Consider the following 9,350-nt stretch of genomic DNA (forward strand, 5'->3'; position numbering starts at 1 on the left):
TTTTACGATTTTTCTTTCATATATATGTACTGTCTGATGTTATTGTTATAATAACTATTTGTCGTAATAGTTTTGCTATAAAGTTTTACGATGTTTTAATTTTTTCAAATCACAATTGTTTGAATGAAAAATGAAAAATTCTCATGATCAAGAAAATTGGGATTTATAATTTGCTTAGCGGTTTTTTAATAATTTTTTACATTATTTTTTGTTGTTGTTGCAAAATTAGGAAATGTCAAAATATCAGCTGTTTGACACTGATGTTAATATATAAAAATTGTATTTTACACATGGAGAAAAGAATTTCTTATAATTGTACTAAGGAAAAAAATACTTCATATATGTATGTAAAATTTATATACAGACATATATAAAGTAATGTAAACGCTCTTAGATAACGCAAACATTTAAAAATACAATTCATTTTCGGTTAGAATTTATGTAAACAAAATAATCCAAAATACTTTTAAGCTTGTAAAAAAGTTTCTGAGATTTTGAAAAGCTTACCTTTTCACCCTACACAATCACTCCTTCTTAAATATGTGATTCTTTATTTTATTCAATTATACTATTTCATTTATTTTTATTTGATTCTTCGCTTTGTTTAATTTATTCCCTGTTGTTGATTCAGTTCCGAAATATATTCAGTACAATTTTGAATATCTATATTATCTAGAAAATGAAAGAAACACTTTATTAATTCCGTTCGTCCGAAGCGATTTTGTAGATTTACCTTCATCCAGAAATGCTCAAACTTGAACTGTCAGTAAAGTGTTACAGACAATAAGTTGCAACATTAGGAGCTATATGACCAAAAAGGACCTAAACAGAATAGCCAAATTTATTTAAGGTCAACTTTGCCGGAGGGAGTTGGAACCGTAGTATTACTTTAATAATTTCTAAATTCATGAACCTTAAATTTTAAAAATCAGCTCAGTACCAAAGCACTGACAGAAAGACTGGATTCAGCTCTCCTAGTATAGAACATGTATAATCAAAACCCGATCTAAAAAAATACAGGTAAGCATTGTTGTCGTCACAATTACTTTTTAATAAGGGGCCAGTTTCACGAAGCTGTCTTAGGACTCAGACATGTCTTAGGATGGTCTTACGACATATCTTAGTCCTTAGTGGGTTTCACGAAGTGGTCATTACTTTGGACGTCTCTTAAAGTTGGTCATAAAGTTAGGACTACACGAGAGGTGACTCATGATGGTTTTAGGATAGTCCTAAGTTAAGACATCGTTACGATGTCCTAACATGAGTTGTAACCAAATATAGCGGCTCTAGTTTTCATGCTCCTCAGACGACAACAATCCTTTGGATTACCTAGATGACACAGAAATAGTAAGAAAATACAGACTATCACGTCCTATGATAATAGATATTTGCAGAATGTTTGAATTTGATCTTCAAAGACCAACGAGGAGATCTCGCGCTTTCCCTGTCTCTTTACAAGTCATCGTTGCTTTGAGATTTTTTGCAACTTGGAGTTTTCAGCTCGTCAATGCCGACGTTCACAATATTTCAATCTCGAGTGTTTCAAGAATTACCCGTGATGTGACAATGTGTTTGAAAAGAGTATGCAACCAATATATTAAGATGCCAACTGATCGAGCACAGCTGCATAACATGATGGAAGGCTTTTACAGCATTGATGACTTCCCAAATATCGTCGGAGCAATAGACGGGACGCACATTAGAATAAAATCTCCATTAAAAGATGAACATTTATATGTGAACAGAAAAAAAATATCACTCTATTAATGTTCAAGGAGTTTGTGACTCTAACATGAAATTTCTTAACATTGTAGCTAAATGGCCAGGTGCAACCTACGACGCCTTCATTTGAGCTAATTCTAGCTTGAGTGAAATGTTTGAGGACGGAACAATTGATCATGGATGGCTGATAGGAGATAGTGGGTATCCACTTTGACCATGGCTTCTCACTCCTGTGCTTAACCCAACAACGAGAAATCAACAAAGATACAATGCTTCCCATATGAAGACGAGGAGCGTTGTCGAAAGGAGTTTTGGAGTTTTAAAATCACGTTTCCGTTGCATAGATGCAAGTGCTGGCACATTGCTTTACATACCATTAAAATGATGTGACATTTTTATTGCTGTTGCTGTTTTACATAATATGTGTATAGCAAATAGAATCCCATTGCCGGCAGACATTGACGGAAATCGCCCAGACCAATGACACATAGACAGACAACAGTATGTCGGCCATTTGAATGATGGTGCAAATGTTAGAAACAGGCTGATAAATGGAAGATTTGGACATTGAATAAATTGTATCATCCAATTACTTTTTAATATTGTATTTTTTAATCACTACAACTACCAGATATTTATTAAATCCTCTACTCTTTGTGCAGAAAGTTTATTAATAGTTCAATGCTTAGGTTGACAGCTTTAAAAACCCCACTATAGACTCGTTAATAATTTAAAGAAATAAAGATTAACAAAAAGTTGTAATATAACATTATGCGAGTTTTATAAAGTTTAAATCTAGGCATCATCAGGTGTGTTCAGTGTTTGTTGGTCTAACGCTTGGACTCCTATTTGTGCTAAATTAATGTTCATTTGTGCCAAATACAGTTGGTGTTTCTGTTGTTCAATGTTAAATCGCTGTCTGTCTATATCAAGTCTTTCCAACTCCATAGTCAATCTCTGTTTTTCGACACGAAGCCTTTCTTCTTCTATTTTTAGTCGTCTCTCTTCGATGGCAATCAATCTCTGTGTTGTTTTGTCCTCAAGTATCTTGTTAGATGTCATTGCCGATTTGGCGATTGGTGCCTCTCCTGTCATATATGAGTCCTTGGTGCTCTCTGTCCAGAATGAGCAGCTTGGTTCTGAAATAGAATGAACAGATTAATATTCATGATTTTTACATTGTAAGAGATTGAAAGTAACAGACATTGGAACTTTTTCCATTATGCGTACTTCAGGTAATACACTTCGACTGTGTTAATCATAAACATTTGGCCACTGGAACTTGTAATTACATAGAAATGGAGTAAAAAATGGGGTGGTACTAGTGTTCCCAACCCAGGATAAAGAGAGGGTTCCAACAATATGGCCCCATTCAAATGCATTGATCGTCAAAAGAGGGGGGTTCCAACCCCCAGAACCCTCTCTGGATCCGCAACTGGCAGGACAGGAGTTTTGGGTAAAAAAAGCAGGATGAGCAACAGTGTAACAAAAAGGTAGGATCACAATGTATGTAAAAAAAGTCAGAAAAACTAATAAAAAAGGCAGGATCGAATAGAGCGAAAAATTAAAAAAAGGCAGGACAGAGATTACATCTACAAAAAAGGCAGGTTGTCCCGTAACATATAATTGCGTTTTGACATTTTGTATTGCATGGTGAGTTGGGGTATATCCAGCCATTTTAAAAAGGGGTTGCAATACGTACATACAAGTCGTATAAAAAGGGGGGTTTCAACCAGCATAAGGTGTCCAACAAAAAAAGGGGGGTCCAACCCTCAGAACTCTCGTCCCTTGCCCTTGGATCCGCCATTATTATCATACCTCATCTTATCATTTTTATAATGAAACTTCCCGTTTTCCATAGACGAATTTGAACTCCTTCGAGAATTCGGACAGGTAGGGAAAGTGAAGTCCAAGACATCGGGTTCACTTCCATCCGCAGATGGTACAGATCCTGTGTCAGTTCCCCCTTCTATGCCTTCTATTGGTGTTTCTCCGATGATACCGACGACTTTATCTTGTAGTGGAGTTAATTCCTCTGGTGGAGGTCCGCCGCCCGTCTTCCGTGCCTCGCGACGGTTATTTGAATCAGCCTTCTTTACACTGCTCATGTATGTCGTCCACTTCTTGCGAATCTCCTCTACCGTACGTGTATGGTCAGTGTGATTTGTTGCATTAATTGTACTGCACATTTTCTCCCAAATCTTCTTTTTTGCACTATTTGTAATTACATTGGACAGTTTACTCGATAGAACTGACTTGTTCTTTTCCACGGCATCCAGAAAAATTTGAAGCTCTGATTCGGTGAAATTGGGACTCTTTTTCCTGCTCATAACAAAATCTTTTTAGGTTGACGGATTATCAGAATGATTTAAAAACAATGAACATTCGATGTATTTATAGCAGGAATGCACGATTTTATCCTTTAACCTTACTATAACCGATACAGTCCCAAATTGAATTCAACTCACTTGTAAAAAAAGAAATTGTCAACATTTTATTCTTTTTTTTTCTTCTTCATTTTGTATTTGAATTTGTTTATGTATATTGGTGTATTATTTATATACATTACACTTATTTTTTTATATTAAATTTGCAAATTATCTATTGATTAACGTATATATTAATCATTGGATATTAATCAATACGTTTATTAATTTATGGGAAATACATACTATATTTACATGAATCATTCGCATAAATCAATGTTTATATTGTAAATTTTAAAGAACTTGCGACAGGTTTAGGATATCTTTGCTAAGATCATCCTAAGACAGCTTCGAGACGAGGTCTGAGATATGTCCTAGGATAGTCATAAGAGGATCATAAGACATGTCCTAAGATATGTCTTACGACAGGTCTTAGGATAGCTTCGTGAAACCGGCCCAAGGTGACTATAAAAATAAGTCACTGCTTCCGGTGCATTCTACTGTTAATTAGATCTTTATGAAATCTATTTTTTGGTTTGATAGGTATGAATAAGAAGAAATGAAAAACAATCTTTGAATGCGGTAAAAATATTTAAATAAAATGTGTGTTGATATTTAAAAAATATTCAAAATATTTTTGTTAAAATCCGAAAAAAAATACACTGTATAAATATTCGTTTAAAATTTTAATAACTTTATTTGAAAAGACTATAATTTTTGCAAAGTTGAAATACTTAGAAAAAAGTCGAGATTTCGAGATTTTAAAAGTCGGAATTTCGAGATTCAAGAACTCGAAATGTCTAGATTTTTAAGTGTCAAAAAATTTGAGTTTTAAGTCGAAATTTCGAGATTTAAAGAATCGAAATTTCGAGATTAAAGTCAAAATTTTGAAATTTTAGTTTAAAAAAGTCAAAATTTCGACTTTTAAAAGTCGAATTTCAAGATTTCAAAAGTCAAAATTTCAAATTAAGGTCAAAATTTCGAGATTTGAAATATTAAAATTGAATTGAGTTAAAATCGAAATTTTAATATTTTAAGTGCCATATTTCGACTTTGAAGAAAAAGTTCAACGTCAATTTTGTTTTTACTAAGTCCCTAATACGGTTCCGTAGGATTAAGAGTTTTATATAGACGAAATGCGCGTCTGGTGTACACAATTATATTAAGTCTTTTATCTTTGATGACTTTTTTTACACAGAGCTGAGATATATTTACCATGTTTACTCTTTTCTATGTTATGTACCCATTATAACAAATGAAAACGCCGAAAAGTTTGTTCTAAATGTTTTTTTTTTTGTAATGCAACCTAAAAATTGATACAATTCAAAGTTTTAAATTTGGCATTCAAATAACAAAAAGAAAAAAGATCAATTGACGTGGTAAATTTTGCACCAACAGTGTGTTTTGTTTGTTTATAAAAATGGAAAATGTTGTACATTTAAGCTAGATATATTTCCTTACTTAAATGCATATGGCTTACCAATCTCGTACAATAATGGTTTCACAAATGAACCACACACATTTGTACTAGATATGTATAAGGTTTTTCATGTCTCGAAATTGAACATTACACTTTATAAATTTTGTGCTTCCGAAGCGTTCTTCATGATTGATCCTCATATGAAACGTCACAACCCAACAATGTTAAAGCCAAGGATGTATCATAATAGCGACATAATTGGTATAGCCAATCCAATTTTGCTTGACGGAGTTTATACTAGTCTCGAAACTTATCAACGGAGAATTAAACAAAGGTATGTTATAAATTATATCAGCAACGACGCACTGCATAGTGAACTAATGCAACCTTAAAAAGCTTTAAGTATTAGATGTAGGCTTCTCGTATCTGTGGAGCGTTAGCCCCGAAGATATGAGACGATTACATCTGATTTACATAGAAGAAATAAATAAATATTTTATCTTCTCTCTTGTTCTAAAAAGAGAAAATAGTTTTGATAAAACAGGAAAAGTGTCTTTATCTCAAATTTTCAAGATGCAGTAACACTTAAAGTAGATGTTTGTAGTTTGGATTTGGAATGAAATCTCAATTGCGTCTATTTTTCTGTCATTAAATTGATACCTTATCACTGCTTTTGTATGATAATATGAAGCGCTGTACTTTCATGTCTTTTTCTGTTAATTACCAAAATATGAACGTTTTGCTAATAAATGATAACACTTTTACGAAACACAAAACCCGTGAAAACTTTGTTTTCCGTAAAGGTTAGCAATTCCACTAGTGTTACCAAATGCATTGCACATGGCAAGTAAAACTCCGTTGATAAGTCTCATTATAAGTGCTGTCCCAAACGAGGAAAAAAGGACAGGATTGGTGATACGACTTGTAGAACAAGTCCGTGATCATCTGTGAAGCATTTATTCCTAAACAAAGTCAATCAAATCATGACATCATCTGTAAAATGTTAGAAGGATTGACTTCATTCGTCTCTTTATTTCCTTATAAGCTGTAAACATATATCAAGTACATCATAAGATAGAACGCATCAACTGGGAGATGTATATTCTATATGCAGGCGCTGCTAAAATGTTACTACACAATAAGAAATTTGAAATCATCTCTCATGTCGCAAAGCTAAATTATCAACCAACCCTCATTGTCATTTTCTAGATGTATAAGAGAGACGAAAAATACCAAAGGGATATTCAAAGTCATAAGTCCAAAACAAACTGACAATTAAATGGAAAAACGACGAAAAGAGAAACATCAGTACACAAAACACAAAATAGAAAACTAAAGACTGAGCAACACGAACACCATTAAAAATCGGGGTGATCTCAGTTGCTCCGGAAGGGTAAGTCAGGAAATTAAACAGATGTATCTGTATGGGTGGCGCAGTGAAAATAATAAACACACATTTAAAAGTTCAGTGAGAGGACATCATCCATATACCGAAACGTTAAGTCGAAGGATAATACCAGTTTGATTTTAAGTTTTTTTTAGAAGCCCCTGTATGAAGTCCTTATATGAACGTAAGAACAAGTCCACAAGAAGAAAATACATGACTTTTTTGTATTAGTTCACGATTTAATAAAATTGGAGACTATTGTTGCTTAAAACTGACATATGAAATCTCAATGAATATCTAATAATTTGTCCTGTGTGTTTTTTAAGTATTTGATATGAGGCAGAAAATATATTACTGCTGAGAAATTGAAAGTTAACAATGGGAAAGCAGAAAGCATCATGTTTGTATGTTATATCTGAAGTCGTCCATCTGTGTCAATATCAAGGATGAAACAGACCTTTTATTTTCGGTAATATCCTTAATGTTAAGTTCACTGAGGTATATAAGGGGCAAGCACTTACCAAAATGTGGGTTACTAAAAAAACACAATATGAAAGTGAAATTAAAGAACTTGTGAAGGTTTGTTTATGAATACTGCTTCATATGACTTCGAAACCTTTTGAACAGTAGGGTTGCACAATTAGTACTAACTGGAATAGCAATTGTTTATTGAAATACGAATCCATAAAACAAATTTGTTGTTGATATCAAAAACATCTAGCATTTTATTGATATCATCTTCGATGTATTTGTTGTTGGAATCAATGTGGTGCCGTATTCTATATAGTTTGTTTTACTTGTGCCTTAGAGGTCATCTGCATACCGATTTCAAAAGTTGGGTGATTTTTCGGAACTTATTTTAGATATTGAACTTTCTTTTATGTACCATAAGTTATTCCACTGCATGGGATGAAATACCTATCAGATGAACGAGCTTACCTAGTCACAATTTTATCTAATACAATTATTAATTTACTAGTGATTCTAGTTAACATTAAAAGACTTTCTATTTAATATTACAAGTCTTTCTAGTTAATTTACTAGTGATTCTAGTTAACATCAAAAGACTTTCTATTTAATATTACAAGTCTTTCTAGTTAATTTACTAGTGATTCTAGTTTACTGTCTACCGAATAAATTTTACTAGAACGGCTAGCTATCCCATGGACAGTTAGTTTACGTACTTACCAAGTAAATTATACTATGAGTGCATGCAAGACAATAAAAGAGAGAGGGTTCAATACTCATGAAACTACTTTATAATTAAATAGAATAACAAGGGACATGGGGTATCCATTATGACACAAAATTAGTACATGCACAGCAAAAACACAAAAAAAGCAATGGAACAGCGCTTTTATTGCTGTTCTCCATCTCAAAGTCACAGTGAGGCCTTCAACACGGAACAAAAAGACTCTCACCTCATTGCAAGGTTAATAAGGCCCTTAGTACCTGTTTGAGCGGAATTCTTTCCAAAATCATTCGGGTAGACTTTGTAAGATGTCACACCACCAAATGGGGCCCAGTCAAAAAGAACATACTGGAAAGTAGTACATATTTAAAACAAAATAGTTCCTACGCATAGGTGTAAATATCAAAATACTAGTATGTAGAATATATTTTGAAATTTAGGTATCAAATGAAATGTGAAGAACTAGTGATCCTTGTAAAACACCCTTTGTCTGACAATTTTAAATAATACAAAAATGTATTATTATGCTCAGATGATAATATGTCTACTCGAAGTCTTAATTTTTGTTCTTCTCAATTTCTGTGTTTTTCTCTTAGTCATGGTCTTAACTACCTTATTTATTGATCGATTTGCAACTGTTCGATTTTAATTTCAAACTTTTACATTTGGTCATAGTTTAGGTTAGTAGAATTTACATTTACTGATGGTTAATGACTTTGGTGGTGCTTTATGGTAAGATAATTTATATGTATGGAGGGTTAATGACTTTGGTGCGTTTTATGGTTAGAGAATTTACATGTACTAACGGTTAATGATTTTGGTGGTGTTTTATGGTAAGAAAATTTACATGTACTGACGGTTAATGACTTTGGTGGTGTTTTATGGTAAGAGAATTTACATGTACTGACGGTTAATGACTTTGGTGGTGTTTTATGGTAAGAGAATTTACATGTACTGACGGTTAATGACTTTGGTGGTGTTTTATGGTAACAGAATTTACATGTACTGACGGTTAATGACTTTGGTGGTGTTTTATGGTAAGAGAATTTACGTGTACGGAGGGTTAATGATTTTGAAACATAATTTAAAGCATTTTTTCTATCTAACCCTTATAAATTTAATTGAGCTTTTTATATTAAAAATCATTGAGAAAAAATATATATATAAAAGAGAGGCGGAAGATAGCAAAGGGACATGCAAACT

General features: G+C 33.0%; 1 pseudogene; it reads left to right on the top strand.

Annotated features, from left to right (window-relative positions):
- The first annotated feature begins 1,792 nt into the window (after positions 1 to 1,792).
- On the top strand, positions 1,793 to 2,379 carry LOC127737930 (putative nuclease HARBI1; annotated as a pseudogene).
- The last annotated feature ends 6,971 nt before the right edge of the window (positions 2,380 to 9,350 follow it).

Source organism: Mytilus californianus, unplaced genomic scaffold (assembly GCF_021869535.1).
Source record: "Mytilus californianus isolate M0D057914Y unplaced genomic scaffold, xbMytCali1.0.p SCAF_1, whole genome shotgun sequence".
NCBI lineage: Eukaryota > Metazoa > Mollusca > Bivalvia > Mytilida > Mytilidae > Mytilus > Mytilus californianus.